This window comes from Marmota monax, unplaced genomic scaffold, assembly GCF_021218885.2.
Source record: "Marmota monax isolate L192 unplaced genomic scaffold, Marmota_monax_Labrador192_F-V1.1 WCK01_AAM20220418_F8-fsc01444, whole genome shotgun sequence".
Classification (NCBI taxonomy): domain Eukaryota; kingdom Metazoa; phylum Chordata; class Mammalia; order Rodentia; family Sciuridae; genus Marmota; species Marmota monax.
Genome location: NW_026694794.1, coordinates 1 through 22,500, shown reverse-complemented (window position 1 = coordinate 22,500; position 22,500 = coordinate 1). Strand labels below are relative to the sequence as shown.

The window sequence follows — 22,500 nt, the reverse complement described above, 5'->3', positions numbered from 1 at the left end:
CATTCATTTATTATTTGACTATTTTTTGAGTGTATTGGGTACTTCGTTAGATGTTAAAGTGATTTTTAATTTAATTTAAGCATACAAATTCATAGCTGGTAAGAGCCTGAGAGATTATTGAGCTTGAATCTCCTTGTTTGGGGATAAAGAAATGCAGTCATATGTCAGAAGTAAAGCTGGTCTAGAACATGTTTGGAGATAAACTAATTCCTTGCCCTCACTGAGTGAGTTGGTCACTGTATCCATAACTCATGTGTTGTCAAAATGCTTAAAAAGGTAAAAACTGGGTTATTAGAGTAGCATGGAGACAGTGCCTACATGCCTGCAGTGAAGGACAGCAGAAGCGGCTAAAAGGAATTGGAATTCCATATGAGAATCAAAGAAGTGAACAAGCACCCTGCTAAATGACTACACAGGAGGGGCCTGGTGGCCAGAGAACAGAGCACACAAGGCTCAGGGTTTCAAGATAGCACTATTATCTGCTTAAGGCCTGCCCAACAGCTCAGCCTACCTACAACATGGGAGGCTTTAGCTGGGCTTGAAGTACCAGTGGCAGAATGCAGACAGAGGTGGAGATGTTGGAGGAGTTGCTGAAGAGGTTGCAGAGCAGGTTAGATATGCAATAATAGGTACAAAGCCACAAATTTGTAGGTAAGGGTGTCAAAGATTGTATGAGGAGGATCTCTGGTGCCAGACTACAGCATGTTACATTAGTCTCTTAGGCACTGAGACTCCAACGATGGGATTTAAGCAAGTAAAGTGTTATGATTAGCATTTGCTTGAGAGATTAATGCAAGGAAATCAGTAACAAAGCAATTGTCAAAAAGACTGTGAGACAGTTGTGGAGGTGATAGAAGTGGTAAAGAGAGTAGACTAAATTACAGTGAAGAGAACACAGGACAAGAGTCCAAGCAGGATTGGACTTTATAGAGAAAGAGTCATAGGCTGGGCTTGTAACTCAAATGCTTCATAGATGAGGCATGTAAATAAACATCTAACTTTATCTTTCATAACTGCCAGAAAGTTGAGGTAGGTAGATTATCTTGCATTATCCAGTTGGGGCCTAAAAGTAATCACATGTATCCTTATTATAGTGAGGTAGGGGGAGACTGAAGTCGGAAGGAAGATAGCAGTATGATCACAGAGGCAGAAATCAGAGTGAGGCAGTCAAAATCCAAGGAATATCAGTAGCCACCATAGGCTGTGAGAGGTAAGAAAGAGATATTCTCCTAGAGTCTCTAAGGAAATGTAACTCAACTGTCTCTTTTATTTTATGTCAATAAAACTGATTTTGAATTTCTGGCCTCTACAGCTACTATGAAAGGGGGAAAACGTGGATTTCCCCAGAACGTGATTGTAGACGGCTGGTGTGAGTTCGGGAATAAAGAGTTGCTGTTTGAATCTACAAGCTGTGTGGTGGCTCGTGATTGTGTGCCCAGCCAGACTGCGGCATTTGGTGGCCCATATGGGGAACTTCTAAAGCTTAGAGGTAAGTGAAATTTCTCACCCTTGAGGAAGAGAGAAAAAATGGGTGACCAATTCAAAAAACAATGTGTTCTCGTTTTGATTTATTTTGTTTTTATTTCAAGTTGCCTGTTCCTAGAACTTTCTCAGGCAAACTGGGGAAAATGGTTGACTCAAGGTTTGAAGTTGTTCTCCTCCGAGGAAGAGAAATTGTTAGAGAAAGGAGGCACCCCAGTAAGACCAAGAACAATTAGGACATATGTTGATACAATACAAAAATGTAGCCCATGGCTTTTTAAAGACGAGTTATTAAGTATATCAATGGGACCATCATGGTATCCTGTAGAAGGATTTTTTATAAGAGTTGTTTCAAAATGTGATTTATAAAAAGGGTTAACAGTTAAAAAAGAGATAGAAAAAGATTCAAGATGTGGAAATATATTTTAATATAAAAGGTTAAAGGAAAAAAAATGTTTCTAGATGAGATAATCTCTGTGTGGTAAAGTAAAAGGTTGTAAAATGCCATTTAAAAAGATTTTGAGGAAACTAGACTTAATTTAAAAGCTTGATAAAGGAAGAAAGAAGAAAAAGATATTTGTACATGGCAGATTGAGACAAAGCTTCTCAATGGAGTTTTAAAAAAAAAAAAGCCTTTGGTTGAAGGGCAGCCATGTAAACTAACATTGAAGTGATTTAAACAAAATCTAAGCCTCGTTTAAAAGAGTGAAGCTGTAGGTGGTGAAAAAGTACATTTAAAAGTACAGTATAGATGATAATTAAAAGGTTAAATTGAAGGTGGTCGAGATACCTTCATGGCGGAAAAAAGATTGCTTATTACATCATTCGAAGCCTAGTTAATCTTAAAGGCATTACTTTTAAAAAAATGGGAAGATAATAGGATAAAAGATATTTAGATAAAGAAGATTAAAAATTTAAAGTGAAAAACTTTAAAGACAGAAGTACAGAAAGGTAAAAAAAGAGAAGATGTAGAAAGATTAAAAATTTGAAGTGGAAAACTTTAAAGACAGAAGTATAGAAAGTTAAAAAAAGATAAAAGATATAGGAAGATAGAAAAGATGTAGGAAGACAATAATTTTAAACCCACAAAATAGGAAACAAGAAAACTAGGAGAAAAATAAGCAACTAAGGGTAAATATACAAACCTTAGAAAAAAACTAGAAGATAGAAATAAGATAAATAATGGTTGAAAATGTCAAGTAAGGTATTTCAGATAGAAAAATGCAAAAGGCTAAGACAACTATTAGATACAGACATATACTTATTAAAGCAAAAAGAGGGAATTGGAAAGGGGTATATATCCCCCAAAGATAAACTTAAAATAACGCTTTTTACTCTAAACTTTTTAAATTTGGATTCATCAGGACTTAGTGCTGCGGAAAGGCATATGTATCCAAAAAATGTACATAAGCCTAAAGTACTTTGGAAAGATATTCTAACAGGACAATGGAAAGGTCCTGACCCAGTGATTGTCTGGAGTCGGGGGTCTGTTTGTGTTTTTCCACAGGGAGAACAGCAGCCGATTTGGATTCCAGAGAGATTAACTAAAACAATTTCTACAGATCGAAAAGAAGATGATTTGACTCAAATCCATAACAGCTGATATCCAGAACTCCAGCTTGGCCATTCTTACATCTGCGACAGTGATTAACCAGGATGCTTTTTTCAATAGCTATTTTATTATTGCATTTTTCCACATCATAAGGTTCTATTTTTATTTTTTGAGCTCATACAAACCTAGGTTAATGTTTTTCTGATCAGTTTTATTTTTTGACTGTGGAGTTTTTAAACATTGCAATGGAGATTTCACCCAGGATAATGTCTCTTTAGCATCATTGCCAGAATTCCTATCTTCATCCCAGTGCCAGTGAAGACAAAGATAAAACCAGACTACAGCTTCTATGATAGCTATCACAGTAAGCTGTATAAACTGATGCATCAATGAATATAACTCAACAAGTAATGCTCAATCAAGGAGTCAACTTACTTTGGGAGGAAACGGATTTGGGGAGGAAATGGACATATTGATAGATTCCTCCACTTTGAACTGCTTGCAAAACTTGCCTGAACTATGTAACTATCGTTTGGTGCAGCGAATTGTGGTAATGCTGGCATATCTTTGCTGATGCTGTCACCAGTGATGCAATTTTTCCCAAGGAGTCGTCAATTGGCTTGGTGTTGTGGCATTTCTGTATCCTCCTCCCTTCTGCTAGTGATGGTCTAAAATTTGGGGGCCAATGGCTATATGCTGGACCGGTAGTCAGTGACGGGTATGATCCAATTGCAGTGGTATCAACCTAAGACAGGAGGCTGACGCCTAAAGGTCAGTTTTCCGATGACGGGTAAGAACCATATGTTGAATTGGACAACCTACCAGGCACGGTCCATAAGCCACATTGCTTGTTGTTTAATTAATCAGAAGGGGGGAGATGCTGGGAGCCATTAGCCAAGTAGGTATGACAATTTCCTTGCCAGCGTACCCCACGTTTGTTTCTTTTTTTTTTTTTTGGAACACCAAGTTTGTGATTATTTGTTACAGAAACCTCAGGAAACTAATACATCTATAACAAGCCATTTGGCATTTTCATCAATTATAAGTAGTGTACTATCGTATTTCTCAGTCTTATTAAATGTAAAATTTTGAGAGAAGAGTCTTATTGATATATAGAGCTTATTGACTAGCTGGTACTTACAATACAGGCAAGCTATCAGATTTGGATAACACCAGGCTATATGGATCACAAACCAATGGGGAGAGAATAGATATGGTGCCTGGGCACTGGTAGACATGTGGATATGCAAGTAGAATAGTGAGGTCAACAAGCATGTAGCAAGACCCTAACCACAGGTTTAGAGACAAACTCAAAATATAAAAGTTAGAAAATTCTGGCACAAAAGAGCAAAAATAGAAGGGACATTAGACATATAGTGAGAAAACCACATGTTCTTAAGTTAGAGAAAACTATGGCTAAAACTAGATTGCCCAACTTATTAAAAATGAGACAAAGAATCACTGAGCACAAGAAAACTTCAGTATTCTAAGTTATAAATGGCATTTTACCTACCATATTTGATTATTTTTTGAAGATTAGGTAAAATATTAGATTATAAATAAGAAAGTATAGTATTTGGTTCATGGCAAATAAACATTCATCTCTCTCTCTCTTTCTCTTTCTCTCTCTCTCTCTCTCTCTCTTTTAAGAAAGGGAGCACAAATGTGGCATGGCAGTACAGGTAGTTTAACGTTATGTCAGAAGATCTTGGGATGACACATCTTAAATTCCTCCAGCCTATTGTCATATAGATATTAAATACTGTAGAAAAAGAATTAATGCACATAAGAAACTTGCAAGGGACAGTCATTTTTTAAATCAGAGATGATTAAGAAGGACTTTGGTAATTAGCTGATAGTTACTATTTATAATTAGCCAAGAATTATTTTAAGAATTGACTACTTGCTTTACATAATCACCACATAATCCTTACAATAATTCCATTATCCCCATTTTACATATGAGGAAACAAAGACTAAAGAAGATTAATCAGTTTGTCCAAGGTCACATAGACAAAAATTAATAAACTTGGATTATCACCCAGAGTGATTAATTCAAAACCTTTCTTAAAGTAGGAGAAAATAATAGTATCATCCTACTTTGTCAAAAAATCATATAACACACTCTTAGTTTATTTATTGTACAAGCATGTTTAGGTATGTATTGTGGGTCGGGGGAATTCTTAAAAAATAATCATGACTGGGACCTTTTATTAATGTATGACAAATATCACTAGTCTCTGCCTTTCCTTACCATAAGACTGTATGTAACTTTTCATTTAAGAAACTTATAGGCAGAATAATTTATGACAATGATGCATCCTCAGACTGCTGGTGGCTACAAAAGACTGGTCACCATTTCTCATCATTTAAAATACAGCTCTACATCCACAATGGGCATCCATTCATCTGAAATACTCATGGGCTCAAGACTGCCTCTTTATCTCCATTTGGACATTTATTAGGTCTTAAAGGTTAGACAAGAATATATAAAATATTATGCTATAAACACAAGTGAATTCTGCATGTTTATTTTGACCTATAAGACCTTATGTTTTAAACCATAACCCTGATATGAAATCAGACTTTTTCAAGTTCACTAGGACTGGAGCACACTGATCACTTCCCACAACTTATGGAATTGTGGCAAACTCAATCTGCCTACTCAGCAGTGGCTATATAGATATGAGCAGTAATTGGGTAAATAATGTTTGGTAATCTAGGAAAAGTTACAGTATGGTGTAAGTTTCTTCTAAGCAAATTAATATTCCCCAGTATTACTATATGATTTTAATACAAGGTCAGAAGTACATACATTATCCTGAATATATTTACAAACTAAATTCTTAACTCTTTATAAAACCCAAGGTTAAATTAGTTTGAAAGTCAACCTTAACTAACATGCCAGGGCTTATGCTAAGCACCATAACAGGTACTCATTGCCAGGTTATGAATTAAAAGGCTTACTGTTCCGCTCCATGAAATTGCTGTATTCTTCCCTGATGAACAGCATCAACCAAAATTAACAGAGGAACAAAATATAATTAAAAGACTGATATTCACTTAAATCACTTAATGTGGATGACTATAAAATTTTCTGTGACAAAGAGTAAGAATTGGGATTGATAAATTCTATGACATTTAAAATAAATTAATATATTTATATGGAATTATTTTGGAAATCTGTTTTCTGAGGTTATATTTTCTTTGGTTTTTCTGTACTTCCATTGATGAATAAATCAAACAGGTATAGAGTTCCAAAGCTTTTCTAAGTATTTACATAGCCCTGAGACCATAGGAATCTCCAGAAGGAAAAAAAAATTGAAAACAGGGTATTATATAGGTTCCTTTAGCATCAAAATATTTATTTCTGCACAAAACACACCAGCTTTAGAGTCTTAGAGTCTTTGAGAGTCTTTAGAGTCATAAAGAGTCTTTTTAGGCTGATATTTGTTGTCTTGTTTATAATCATTACAAATAATTATACTGTTACCTTCTTGTAAGAGTTCAAAATACTTAAATAGCAATTTACATTCCTAACTATTCATCATATATAATCATAGCCAATATGAAACATGGCATACAGAATACAGTATTTGTTTACATGTATCAATGGTTATAAAACTACATCATCATTGAACAATTTGTCTACAGAAAGGGTATTAATCTACCTGGATTCTAGATAGGAAACTGAGGAGTAAAATGAAATGTTTGATTCACATTAATACAGAAAAACTGTGGAGAAATAAAATGATGAACTATCTTTGATGACCCATTCAATGTTGCTAAGCTGAAGTTCCATTTTTCTCTTGCTTGAAAAATATATTCACTTTCACAAAATGGATTTGGTCTACTCAAGAAATATAGTCAGGTAACTAATCACCAGCCCAGTCTTTGAGAAATTTATTTTAAACTTCAGCCAAATTCACTATTTTAATTATGGAAGACTCATTAGTTTAACAAACCCACTCTACAGCCCATTGCTCAAAGGCTTTGTTAGCAAGATTCTAAAAGCCAGGTCCAAAATGCAAATGGTACCATCTGCATCACCACATCCATCCCAACAGCACTGCAATTAAATTAATAGTAGACTCTTCAAGATAAACCGGCAGAGACCCCAATCATGTGGAACTGGTTGAGTTTCTATTTAACCTACAGCAAATGGAAAAAAATACACAGCCAGTTCAGTCATGGCTCCCTTAGTCAATCAGTGCCCAAAAGCTGTGTCCAATTTCCCTGACCAAAGGAATTAAGAACCAAAAAAGGAAAGGAAACAGTAAGAAGATGTTAGTTCCCTAAGTACAAATATAAATAGATTTCAATCAAGTGAGCTTCAGTGTGCTGACTGTGTAAGGATTGGCTGACCAATCTGGAACAAACTCAAGCATTAGGATTAAAGGCATAATGTCTAAAGAATGATTTGAGCTCCTCACAAAAAGGAAGTACATGAAGTATACTTAAAAACAACAACAACATGACCTTGTAATATAGATACACATGCCAATATCATTTAAGGTTAACTAGAACTTCCTTTATTTGAAATTTTACAATCTATGGTTGTATTTACTACAGATTGTGCATTAGCCTGTTTTCATATGAAAAATATTGAACCACATTTAATTTTTATCCCAGAGAATTTTTTTTTTTGCTTTTTATTTGATCATACAACTATGATAATTAGGAAATTCTTAATTTTCTTCCAAAATCATGTATTTGGAAAACCTGAGTATGCTTAGAAACACAACCTTCTGATTGTCCTTGCTTCCTAAAACTTCTTGTGAAGTTTTATGACAACATAGACAACCCATAAAATAGTGTCAGATTAGTAAGGTAAATCTGGCCATTATTAAAATGCTTCTACTGCAAGATTTCAGTTCCTGGAGTCAGTTCAGTGAAAAGGGATATTAATCATCTTGTAGTCATTGTCCATCGAGTCTTGAGGCTAGGGAGGAAAGCTATAGGGAAGTGGCCTTCTGCAGTGAGGGAACATAATGACTCTGCATTTCTACACCAAAGAATGTAAAGGCATCCCATGGCAGAGAAATTCAGGTTAAAGAAAAATTGAGCTCTGACTCACAGTAACTTATTAACAAAAGAAAAGTGTTTGTTCAAGTCAAAAAATTTATTTGTGCTGTCATTTAGTAAGAAAAACCAGCTGCAAATAATGTAAAGATGGTCACACACTTTAAAGTTACTGTAATTCCAATTGTTACATATTATTCACACATTTACACCCAAAATTAATAGAGTAAAAGTACTTATTAAAGTAATACCAACAATGTTTAAAAAATAACCACATTAATCATGTTTTTCTTCCATATGAATACACAAAACATACATCCTGAAATAATAAGAATAAACATAAAATTGAACAATTACCTTTAGTTTAAATTTTCTTTTCAGATTTATCCTGCTTTTCAGTCTTTTCTTTGTGTATTTCTAGGGAAAAACAGAATTTATAATTTATTTTTTTAAAGTATAAAATTTAAAACATAGTTATACCTAAATTTCATCATTTAATCATAAAGTATACGTTCTTGTGTCTAATAAACTTTTTGATATATTTTTAAAAAGAGTTTGTAAAATATAGCTACAAAAATCACTTATTTACTTCAATAAAGAAAAATTTGAATCATCTCAAAATCAGTTATTTGAAAAAGCTTTGAAATTTGCATTGACAGATATGTTGTCATCATTTTTAGTGACAAAATTGATCACAAACTATAATTACACTTTATTTCAATTACTCTCAATACAAATTAAGAATATTCAATAAGAATGTCATTTAGATTTAGGAAGATTTTGTTTTTACATATTAAATTAAGAATTTGTGAAATGAAATGTAACAGCTATCTAATAGAAAATATATCTCAGAAGTATTGACTCTAAGCTATGTTTATAATCAGCATTTGGCATTGCATTTACCCAATAATTACTTCAAGCAGATATGACACTTTTCATTGAATAAGTTAGTTGTACATCTTTTCCAAATATCAGATTTTAACAAATATATTCAATTTGCTGCTAGCTTCCATATACATACATTGCCAAATCTTAGCAAATGAAGTTTATTCTGAATTTGTAGTTAATTTGGATAGAAGTAAATTTGAGATTAGGGTTTACAAATATGATTACTAACTCTGAAAATGACTTAATCTTAAATATCATGGTTTTTCTTAGAAAAAAATGCTAGAGGTTTACTTATTTATTTATCACAACTTCATTCCACAGATGATCTGAGGCAGTACTAATTACTGTACACGATTTGAATTCTCCATTTGTAAGTTTTCATTTGCATTTTGTAATTTTCCTGAAGTCTACCAAATGAAGACTAACCTTAGGAAAACCCTAAATATCCTCAGAAAAGGGCACCTATGAACTTCCACTCATTTGTTATGGAAATAACTATCATTGAATAGTTTTTCTTCCATTTTTTCCATGCATCATTCACTGTACTATTCAGTGTCATTCCCCCACCCTCATCCCATCACTGACTTTGAATATGGTCATAGAGATATGGACAAGATGAGATGCTTATTCACATTTCTGAAAATTTTTCTCCAAGGTAAAGAAAGGAAAGATTCCAAAGAGCATTGGAAACTTCCATCATCCTGCCTCTCTCACAATTTTCTCTCATTCCCTAATATTTCCAAATTCTGCTCTATAGAAGGGTTTCTCAGTTTAGTGCCATGGTCTTTTCTGATTGGGTGAGTCAATAATTGAGGGTGAGGAGTGCTACTGAGTGCATTCCAGGATGTCTAGCTGCATTAGATGGCAGTGGCTCCCATCACTACCCTTCAGGCAGAACAATGAAAAATACCCTCATATATTGTTAAATGTCCCTTGCTAGTCAAACTAAACCCTAGATGAGACTCACTCCTCTAAAAATACATGATAATCAGAGAGATAAACTCTTTGCCATTGTCCAAACCTACATTGTCAATGCAGTGACAGGTAGACTTCTGTTAGTCTTAAGCACATGATATGTGGTTAGTCCAAGTGGATATTTACTATAACTGCAAAATACACACTAGATTATGAAGACCTGTTTTTTTTAAAGCACGTAAAACATATTGTTAGTTTTACATTCCTTACATTTTGAAATGATATTATTTTGGATATATTGATGGTAGTAATTTTATAGATGTATCAGTGTGGCTAGGCTCCTATGTGTTTTCCAAGGGATACTAATCTAGGAGTTACTTAAATATATTTGGCAAATATAGTAAAAATCCTCAATCAGTTGAATTTAAGAAGGTGATTCTGAATAATTTGGGTGGGTTGTGTGATTCCATTGAGAAGCCTTAAAAATAAGCCTGAGTTTTCCCACGACAAAAGATGAATTCTCTATGTGGATCACAGCTTTGATCCATACCCATGAGTTCAAGTTTGCCTATGATCTTCCTGTTCTGGCTGCCTGTCCTGTGGATTCAGACTTGGTTGACCATTTTCTACAATTACATAACTAAACACCTGGTAATAATTTTTTAACATATAAATGAGTCCCTCTGATCTCTTTCTACTTGTGCTTCTCTATTTGAGCTCTGATAGATTAGATTAAATATTATTTAAATTAATTCTACGATTTGTCTCTCCATTTTTTAATGTAGCTAATTGGAAATTTTAAATTGCATGTATGAATCACATTATATAATGTGTACATTAGACAGTGCTAGTCTAATCTTAAGTGGAACAAAGGACCATCTTAAAAATATGAGGTCAATCAGTGTTGAATCATCTTCAAACAAACTGAAAAAACAATTTTGAACTTTCCCCTATCAGTAACTTTATTCTTCTTCCTTCCTATCCAAACAAACAGAAATTATGCAAAAGATTGGTGTTTTATATAACTCAGACCCATAAAGCAAGTAAGATGTCAAAGATTTAGAACAGTCATTGGATATGCTAAGGGAGTCAATTTTCATGTGACATTTCATATTCCCAGTAAGCATTAACTGGGATAAAAAAATGAGATGAAAATTTCAAAATTAAAGAATTAAATGAAGTAATATTTTCTTTGTGATATGAAGCCTTCAAGTTCTCAATTGTCAATCCCCTTGGATGTAGGGATGTTCATTTGTGTGAATATCTATATTCCATGGATACTTGCTATCTAATCATAGAAGTCAAGAAGGAATTCTGGAACTCCCATGGGAGAATCAGACATGAGTCACATTCTTCTGCTGGATTTGGTGCTAAAAGCAATTTTCTCTGAATAATTCTATCAGAGCATCTTAGCCTAACATAGTTTTGGAAAAAAATCACTGGGCAGAGGGAGGGGTTGTGAGGGTAGATAGTATAGGCTGGTTCACAGCAGGATTCCCTGAAAGGCAGGTAGAAGACTCTGCATCAGAAAACAGATGAGAGAAGCAGTACCAGAAACTATTTTGGCTCCCGTTAGTTCTGTGTTTATAGCAGATGTAATTAAAAGGAAAAAGTGCTAAGTAGAAACCAGAATAGAAATGAGCACGGTTTCATACCAGAGGGGAAAAATAAATATAAATCTTGAAAAAAATCAGGAGAAAGAACACCACTCAGGAAAAAAGGAAAAGTGAGTGGTGGGTGGGCTGGGAGGGTAAATGAATTTCCTACACCATATTTAAGATATGAAGGGAGGTAAGTATAAGTGGTAGATAAATACTTGCAGGAAGCTGCACTTTGTATTTTACTTTATCAAAAATAGAACTAAAAGAAAATAAGTATGAAAAATGGCCATATTTCAGAGCAATTATTTTTTACTTTATGATAAATGTTGTGTCTACAGTCCATTTTTACAACTAAAACCAAGATCCAAGATAAATTCCCAATTAATTTTTCTCATTCTGATACTTCAGCCATACACAGATGAAGACAACCGCTGTTCTGGGTAGGTTCACCAGCTTTCTCCTACGTGGGAGTATCTCACATCAAACAGAAGCAATAATGACTTACATGGTCAGGGTTTTTCTGTTTGTTTTTTTCAGAAATATCATCAATTAAAATTCATGGTAGAGACATTAATGTATCTGTAAAGGCGACTCTATATAAACTAGAGATAAACTAGTGAAGGCATATATGCATCTATATTCCTCTGTTTATAGAGGACAAATTTATCTCATGATTTAAACTTAAAAAGAAATCAACATCTCCCTATGTGTTTTATTGCTACATTGCATTTTCTTTGGGGATTGAATTCCATCATAGCCTGTGGCTATCAGATGTCAGAGGATCCCATGAAACCTATACATAGTGTGCCAATTCTGTCTCCTTACACTTGAGCCAGGAAATGATGACCATTTAGGCTCCTGTCCAATTGAGTAAGAGCATGCTACCAATTTAGACTTCAGAAAGATATTTTCTCATATCCAGACGATGCCTGATATGTTACCTTCAATTGCTCTTTCCAGCCAAGCACCATTTGTTATAAGATTTGAAAATTAAATTTAAAAATTTAAGTCACTAAAGGTAGGAATTTATTATCTTACAGTTTTCAAAAACTTCAAAGAAAAATAAAATTTCCAATACTATATTAACTCCAGTGTTTAGTTATTTTAATTATTTAATATTTTCTTTAGACAGATGAATGCCTTTACTTTGTGTAATGTCATAATTATATGTAATGGTGTAAAACTGTACACAACATATGACATTCTAAGGTATAGTTTACTTAAACCTAAACCAAATCTGAATACAAAGGATAGGAAGAAGATCAAGACAGCCATTATTTACCTCCAATATATGTGCTTTGGAATAGGTGAATGTCAAATGCTTCTGAAAAGGTGATAAATCTCACTAAATCTAGCTAGAATTAAATGATTTTTGAAACCAAACAATCCTAAAGATTTTGTTACTTAGAAAGTATAAAGGTCAAACTATTTCAATACAGTTGTAAGACTGCCCATAGGTTCTCAATGGATGAGTTTTAATGTCACTTTTGAGAAATGAAGAAGTGAAAAATAACATTAAAAATAGTGACAATTATAAAACATTAAGAGGCAGTGAAAGAGCTAACTTTGATATACTGAGTCCTGGGTAGCCTTGCCTAAGAAAACCATCCACTGATGTTTTATAGTGTAATAAATGGTATCATGGGCATGGAGGATTTAAGAGAAGGGCAAGTTAATTCGATAGTGATGGGTTATATTTTTCTGTTTCCTTTACTACTCTTAATTTTCCACTGAAACTTTTCTGGCTACATATAGGGAGGTACAAGTGAAGATAAATTGTAAAGAGTCCCTGTTTCCTCTTAGATATTTTTGGTTATTCATCTCTCATTCTACAGCAAAAGCTTCTGAAGTCACCAGAAAACATTGTTGCTAAATTTTAAATGCATTTCCAACTTTCCTTTATTTACAGAACACAAATAATTTAAAGTTTAATTTTTATGCTTTATTATTCAATAGAAGTAATGATATACTCCCTATCAAAGCACAATGCCAAATGATGTGTCAAAGCTGTGATTTTCTAGGAAACAGAAGTAGATGTAATAATTTATTATGGAGCCAAGAATAAATATGAATTAATTATATTTTTATGGTTTAATATTTCTGGATTGTAATAATCTTTGATTATTTTAATAGTCATCATAGGAAAAAGGTATAAATCTATATGCTCTGACATAATTAAAACATCATGCATTTTGATAGGGAAATGTAGACAGATGATCAATTAGAAGATCTGTAGAAAATATCTTCATTTCTGACATTCATTAAAATACAGTTTAGTGCTGAATAGATGATGGAGTCAATCTGCCCAAATTCAAATCTGATTCCCATATTAATAGCTGTGTGAATTTTATTTCTTACCTCTTCTGTAAAATGAGGTTAATAATAGTCTCTACCTCATAAGTTTACATAAGAATCAAAATAAGTTAAAGAGTAAAGGCTGTAGAGCAGCACCTGGCATCAAGTAAACATCACCTGAATATTGATTATTATCATTATTATTATCCCGTGTCTCTCTTTCTCAGTAAATGCTAAATTTGATGATGACAAGATTTATGTATATTTTATTTCACTTTTAAAGTTTCAATGCCTAACAGATTGATTGGCATATAAGAACCACTTGATAAAGAAATACAACATGAAAAAAGTTTACTCATGCATATTATCGAGGGCAGTGGTATACCATATCTTACCTGTTTGTTTGTTTGACCCAACTCTCAATTTAGTAAAATGACTATAGTTGAAATTTTTGAGAAGAGTAAAATGCTACATTTTTACTTTCTATTTCAAATACTCAGAAAAGTTTCATGATTTTACTTCTTATGGCAATCAAATGACATATCTGTAAGGTATTTATAAAATCCAACACTGGTTAATAAATTTTAATACTGTATAAAATTTTTAATATTGTTTTCATGGAACACTAAAAAGCTGAATGATGAATGAAGGGAAATAAGCTTATTTTTAAATATTTCACCTATTTCAAAATTTATTCTCTGATGTTTGTATAAAAATAAGCAAATTATAATTAAGTATACTATACTAATAAAAAACATTGGCTATCAAATATCATATTCATTTCAACAGAAACAAATTGGAGGAAAGATTTAAAAATAGAATGTGCTACTTCACCTAGCTTAAAGGAAGGGGACAAAAACTTCCCTTCCCTTTGTTCTCTGGGATTGGTACTATTCCATTTCTCTGGCACTTCCTATTAATGAATGGGGGAGGGGGTACAATGATTTCTATATTTTTTTGCCTAATAATATTTGCTTATATATTTATGGTATTTTACAGGTGGTAATAATAAAATCTGGGCTTTTAGGAAATGCATTTATACTGCACATCCAAAAAGACAAGTATAGATTTTAGTGAACCTCTTGGTAGCCCAAGTTGGAATTTTCAGGTGTAATGGGAAATGTTCTGGTTGTCCTGAAGAAACCCACAAAGAAATAATCAGTGATCAAATCTCTAAATCTTCTCCAAATTTGAAGTGAAGATTCACTTTAATGGTTGCGTTAACTTTCTTACTTTTGAGTTGTTTAATTCTAAACTCTATGTCTATCACAGTGCTAAGGGTAATCATTAAGCCTATACATTTTTCCAAGACTCTCTGAGCTTGACTACTTGACCTCCACTTGGCACTTGGGAAAAGAGGCCAGGGACTCCCAGGAGAAGGCTGATGGTAGCAACAACAAATGATAGAGTGTGCTAAATAAGAATGAGCTTAATTTGTAGCTAGGTCTCTCTGAGATATTTTGTTATATTACATGTAATTTTGCTTATGATAAGTAGTTTTATCTTACCTAAAATCATAACAAATGTATAGTTGAATACTTGATAATTTTGTCTAAGATTTACATGACCACTTCAAAGCATGCCATTTTTCTCTATCACACACTATTAATAAATGCAAAATATTAACAATTAAAGACTTTAAATAACAAACTGAAGAAGTTAAAATGATAATCTTGGTCACCAAGGCAACTATCCTGTTTTAATATGACAACTCAGTTTATTAAATTATTATTAGCATTGTGTATTTCAAAGAATGCTTCTTATCATTGTTTTCTCTAGACAACTCTAAAAAAATCAGATAATAAAAATGCCTTCTTATAATTTTTTCTCATTTTGATATTAAAATTTTAAATTATTTATTCACTTGAACATAGAATTGCAATTGCTGTTTTTAAGATGTTGCCAATAGTTATGAGGAAACAAAAGATTAATCATGGTAGATGAGCAAATGTGGTTATCTATTTAATAGCTAGTTAAATAATACTAAGGAAAATATTTTACTGAATTCTCAATATTTTAGATAAATTCACCAAAGTATGTGTAGGTATGTATATTTATGGGTGCTTTCCCAGTCACATTGACAAAAAACAACTTCAGAAAACTGCATTAGTTACCATTAGTGAGTATAAAGAAGAATATTTTCTGTTCCTCAAGTACATATTATTTATGATTGAGCAGGAGGTAAACTCCAAACATAGTGATAAGCAGGTACTGAGGAGAATTACTTCAGGAATATTCAAATCCATAAATGTAAAATAGGTTGGACCTTTATTTTGTTATGTTTTATTAGTTGGTAAGGTAAGCCAAACTTTTTCAGGAAAAATAATCATCTCGTGTTGCATAATTATGAACCCTACAAAAATTTTCAAACTAAGTCTACTATGATGGAAACTACCTAACCTCATTTTTGCCATAAACTCTATAATCTTGGTTATTATGTTTTTCCTCTGTGTTTTATTTTCTCCACACATAAAATTAGATACAATTTCACATGTGTACATAAACTGAACAGGGGGAAATTAGTACAAATAATACTTTTATTAGATGATCACAGATTGAGTTTGAAGATATGGATGAGCTTGTTTGCTATATTAGTATGTGCACTTCATATTTGATAATATACTAGAAATGATCATGTGGCTGTGTATCAGAATCATCTGGGGAGATTTTAAAACATTTTCCTGAGCTGCAGCCCAAATTAATCAATTAGCTTGCCTTGATGAGGAAACTTTAGGATCAATGATTTAAATAAGCTCTCAGGTAATTTCAGAACCACAGTTAGAAGATGGAAATACTGCCTATATCAATGTTTCTCAAATTTTAATGCATATATGAATCACTTGGGATATTTTTCAAATGTAGATTTGGATTCTATCAGTCTAGATGGAGCCTGGATTTCTAAACTTGGCCCCCAGAAAACAGAAGTTGCTGGTCTATGGACCATACTGTGAGTTAATAAGCTGTAGTTCAGATGAAACTCATGATAAAACTATTAACATAGGACATCACAATTTAATCATAGAGGGAAAAATATTATAGTTGCCAAGGAAATGGATATCAGTAAATACAACATCATTGTCATACAGATGTGAGAACTGAGAGCCACCGAGATTAAGTGATTTAACCATAACAGGTTTAAAGTACAAGGTGAACCAATACATATACATCTTCACTGCATTCATTCCAGTTTATTTCAATTATGTTTAATATTTTAATGCATTGACCTGAACAGCATTATCAATAGTTATGACAATGGTGGTCTATATCAATGTGATAGTAACATTAACTTAGTTTGAATTTTTTCATTCATGTTTTGGTATTTTTCTTAACAGTAAGTTTATATAAAGTAGTCACAATGTCTACATAAAATATGAAGATATTCACTTATCCTTAACTGTCTCCCTTACTGGTCTCACAATGCACAAATTCTCTTATTTTGAGAATTACTCTTTTGCATTACAATGGCTCTCATCCTGGTTGTGATTTAGAAATATATTTTAGATATTTAAATAATTCTTTGGGATGGAGTGTAATTACATATTTCAATTTATTATTTTTTAAAACAAAAAACATTATCGAGATATAGTTCACATTTCATAAATTTCACCCACTCAAAATATGCAACATAATAGTTTCTAATTGTTCACAGAGCTGTGAAACCACCACCCCAATCAATTTTAGAGCACTTTCATCATCCCAATCCCTCAACCCTATCAGCAAACTATCCTCTCCCTCCCACAGGACCTCTGAGATTCTGAGTTCACAAATCTGAGTTTGGAGGTTGAAGGTTGAAGGTAATCTGGGATTCTGAACTTAAAACAAAAAAGAGATGTGGACATCTGTGGGTTTTTTTTTTTTAAGGTAGAATCCACTATGGGAACACTCTTCCTCTTTTAGTTTTAGGAACTGTTCCTTTCCTAATCACAATACAAGGAGCTGAGTGCTACTTCCTACTTCCCTTTCTCTAATTCTAGGGTGGGCCCCGTCCCCAGGCCTTGACTAGTTGTATGTTGAATATTTTGGCACACTGGTACCAACAAAGGTATGTTGCTCAGTTCAGATCAGTAAGAGACAAAAAATTTGTTTTAGCAGTAATATTTGGGGAAGACACAGGTCCTTTCTCTGGGTCAGTAAAGTAAAATAATTTTGGTCTCAAGCTTCTGGTGTGAATAATTTCACTAGGTAAGGAAAGCATGCCTGAGAACAAAGCAAATGAAACAGGAAGGAAAGCAGAGTCCGAAGCAAAACATTATGTAAAACATTATACAAAAGCTTGTATCAAACTATGGCCAGAGCCTACTCTGCTTTGTATCTTCCCATCTCTTGAATCAATAAAGAATCTTTTCTACTAAGCCAATTTGAACTGGGTTTTGGTCTCTTTTTGATCAAAATAATTGCAATTAAGACAGTTTTTGAACCTGAACACATGGTTTACCTACATCTTCAACTACCTGGAGAAGTGACTCCCTCTCCCTGTAGTTACAGGTCTGATCAGTGTTGAGAAAGAGAGGCCGCAGACAGCAGGAAGTTCCCACAGAGCCTGTGGGTGCTGTGCAGCAGAAAGGGAGGTAAGTTTCCATCTAGACTTCTTTAGAAGAGAAATCCAAAATTAAACGTATCACTTAACAATGTTTCTAGGGCCTACCTAGTAACCAATATTCTGAGGCAATGAATTTTAACAAGTTTAGTCACATTTCCATTCTCCCTCCTTTTTCATTCACCATATTTTCCAGACACTCAATGTTCAGCCTGGCTTAAACCACTGAAAATGCCAGCAAAGACGGATGCAACTGAAACTCTGGCACACAGACTTGTCCATCTATCTTACTACCAAGGATGTGATACAACCTTCCAAATGGCCTACTCCTGAAGTCTTGAATATTTATGATGTTCCAATATTCTGGCTCTTCTTCATCCACTCTGACTACAGAGAGCTACTGTGGATTTCAATAAAGTAAGAAAAATACACAATGAAATAACTAAGTTTAAATTTACTAGGCAGCTCTTTTCAACTTGCAGAGCTTTAGGGCAATTTAAAAACACAGCTAAGGGAGAATGTAATCTGTTTGCTCTAAATAAAGGAGTCTCTTCCTTTTCCATTGACATGCATCAAGTATAATCTCACGGAATGTCAGGCTTTATATTTTGGTCATGCTCATCCTTAAGGATATTTTCTTATTTCAAAGATCTAGTAGTTAGTAAGCAAGGACATTAAACATAATGTAAAGGGACTTCTGGTGCTTTCCTAGAAGGCAAGAGATAAATCTGTAACCCAAGAGGTCAACATATCCCTAAAATTGAAGTCCAGGTTTTACTGTACCAAAAAAAAAAAAAAAATAGTGTGCATAACTTTGAGTAACTATGATTATTCCTTCTTAACTATAAAGCTAGATGTCAGGAAAAGGCATTATAAATCATAATTTCTTGTTAAGAGACTATCATTATTACTTAAAATTACATATTTGAAAGGACATAAATGCTGTGATTATTATTCTCTAATATAGACTTATTACAGATAATGGTTTAAGTAAGAATAAACCTGTAAAAAGAAGATAAGTATTTTCATTATATTGCACTTGGAAATGTTAGAGCACAAAAATTACAAAGCTATATACCTGCTAAGGATTTATACTTTCTGTGAATGTTTGCCTCAACTAAAAACTTACTAAAACATAAATATTAATATAAACTACAAAAATGCTATTAGTTTTATGTTAAGCTAATACTTCATTTTTTAAAACAAATGGGAAATTGCTAAAATTCCTGTGATATATGTGTGTGTATATATATATATATATATATTGGGTACCAGGGATTGACATATGCTTTAATACTATTGAATTCTCTTTCCCTCAGAGTCTACATTTGTTTCTATGTCACTTAGCTTAGTTTTAACTTTGACTTAGGATATTTTTGAATTTTTGAAAGAGAAATAAAAGTAATTCATTTTTCTGAAATAATGCATTCATTTGCAAAATTACTGTTATTAATAGTTTCATCCTGCTTTAGTTCAGGTCTTTATGCTAATCTCACATAAAGACTTTTCCTCATCAGTGTCAAATATGCAATTTATTAACTATTTTATCTCATTTACTATTTCATTTGCTCATTTACTCATCAAATTCTTCAACTTGGTCTTCTCAAAATTTTAAATACAAAAATATGTACAATAACCCAGAATGTGATGGGAATAAGTTCATAGAATCTCTTCACTAATAATAATGCTAAAACATAATTTAACGTAGATTGTATATTATGAGTGTTATCTAAGATAGTGCATACTGATTTAAGATTCACATTGCCTATGAATCTACCAAGGAAAATTTATACATAAAATAATAATTATAATAAAATATATACACTTTAGTCAAATTATAACCAACAGTTGTCATTGCATAACTTTCATACCCAAGGTAGAGTATGTTCCTTAAATGTCATTTTTTTTCATGTAATTTTATGTGGCTTTAAGTAAATTTTCTCCTAGTTTTGAATATGAAATCCTTCAAGATAGGGGGTTAAACATATATTATTATCCTTTAGACTATTTTGACTAATTAGCATTACTGACACACACAAAAACGTACCTTGAGCAAGTATTTAATAAGTTCTTGACCATTTGATAAATCAAGACAGTAATTTTTAAAAATAGTTAAATAATTTTTTGTGTTTGCAATTTATACTAATCATTACATGGAAATGAACTCAAAACTAATTCCAAAGGAAAACTCAAATAATAGAGGCTCAGTATTAAAGAAGTAGATATCAATTTATGGAGAGTAGAACCTTATGATCTTCTTATAGAATGGAGTTTATAAGTGAGAAAACATTTTTTATCTGCTTTTCCTTCTTCATTTCCAATAGCAATATGCATGTATAGGAGTCACTATTTCAGACGATGACCTAATTAACTTAGTTTAACTGTGTTCCAGTCATTATGCATGGGAGACTAGCTGTAAACAAGAGCCTATTTCTGACCTCTAGAGTATAGAGACTAATCTAGAATCTCTAAATCTGAACTTGATGACAGAATTCTGCTTTAAATTCCTCAAGTCTCATCCGGAATCCGTGTATTAGCAAACTCTTCCTTTCTCCTCACAGAACTTCATAAACACATTCACTTCTAGATGACTTTATACATGGATTTCACTAGTTCAGCTCTGTTTTATTGCAAAAGTTATAAATTCATATTCTCCAAATTAGCATATCCTTAGTGAATTTACCAGAGCAGTGGGGCAGCCATCATCTGCTCAGATCCACACTTTGATTCCAGTGTTTGAATACAGGTCTTGGGAGAGAGCAACAAAAGCCAATAAGTTCTCCTCTGGAGTAGATAGCTCAAGAGCCAGCTGTTAGACATGTGCAGCAGTGACTAAAATCAGCATTATATCAAGTCTGGCCAACTTTTGGCTGTTTTTTCCCCATACCAAATGTGCCTCAGGATTGTATTCTACATCTCTGCTCCCAGACATAGTTCCTACTTACTGCAAAAATCCCTGTCCTTTTGAGGCTTTTGCTCCATACCTTTTCCTAGGCTTATTACCACCAACACTTGGCTACAACAATTCCACTAACTTACTGAAGATATTAGCTATTCCTGAAAGGAATTCTTTTATGCCATATTCAATCTCCCTAGTTGACTCTCCTGCTTGGGGGTGATACATGACCCATACTAACTTATATAATTTTGCCTCCGAATCATTATGTTTCATAGTTTTTAAACTTCTATATACCTGAGCTATCACCTAAAATGCAATATAATACTGAAAACAAAGTAAAAATAATAAAAATAAAATAACTCAATAAATTTTGCCATGATGAGAATAAAGAACATGGTGTCAACATCCTCTGGGCTATTTCTATGGCTACAAATTTCTCTCTTTATTCCTGAAATCTCATCTCATAATGGTGTGTGTACAGATGGATTTGCACTAGTCTAGGGAAAAAGGCATCCATTAAATAATCAAATGAAAAATAATGGAATCAACTTCATTAGAAAGAAGTGAGTGTTTATCTTGACTATAAATTTTCATCTCTTCAATAAACAGCCTCTGTATTAAAAAATAAATTAAGGTAACAAAACAAATGAAATATATTTGAGTCATATTGAAAATCAACAGTACAATAAGAAAGAACTTATTCAAAAGTAAAAACCACCGACCTTTTTTTTTCAAGGGAGTCTCCTCTGTGTCTCCTAAACCAAGATAAAAAAAAAATACTGAATTAGAAAAAAAAAAAAAAACTATTAACATGGCATAATATGGTGTCCTTATTAACTCATTTTCTTTTGTTCATTAAAAAAACTATTATTTTTGACAATGACAATGATAGTTCTTACTTTACTTTGCTTCCCAAACTCCAAAGTATGAACTTTGTTTATATACATTTATTTCAGATGGTTTCATTTTTATGAGTTCAATAAAATTGTGGCAGTGGTCCAAATTATACATTATAAGTCATATATCATATTAATTTTAGTTTCTTTCTTGGTCACAGTGACTACTTACCAGGGCCAAAACAAATATAAATTCATACAGAGTCACAGAAGGGGCTCTAATATTAAGAGCTTTCCTGTGAGTCAAGGCTGAATACATAATATCTGAAGACCGACTGACCCTATAAAATGTCATTTAAAAGACAAAATCACTGGGCTTTTGTTCTTTTCATACCCATTGAGAGGCAATTTATGTATAGCTCAAATTTCCTATTTCCTTTTATTCATTAATTATATATGAGTGAGCACATAAG

General features: G+C 32.9%; 1 long non-coding RNA gene across 1 annotated transcript in view; it reads right to left on the bottom strand.

Moving 5' to 3' along the window:
- LOC131423460 (uncharacterized) overlaps window positions 1–21,955 on the bottom strand; it is a 38,325-nt gene extending 16,370 nt beyond the window's left edge. Inside the window, exons 1-2 of the long non-coding RNA XR_009225061.1 lie at window positions 21,914–21,955; window positions 8,414–8,473 (exon numbers count right to left, since the gene is read on the bottom strand). This is a non-coding gene — a long non-coding RNA (uncharacterized LOC131423460). The remainder of the gene's footprint in view (window positions 1–8,413; window positions 8,474–21,913) is intronic.
- Between the last annotated feature and the right edge of the window lie 545 nt (window positions 21,956–22,500).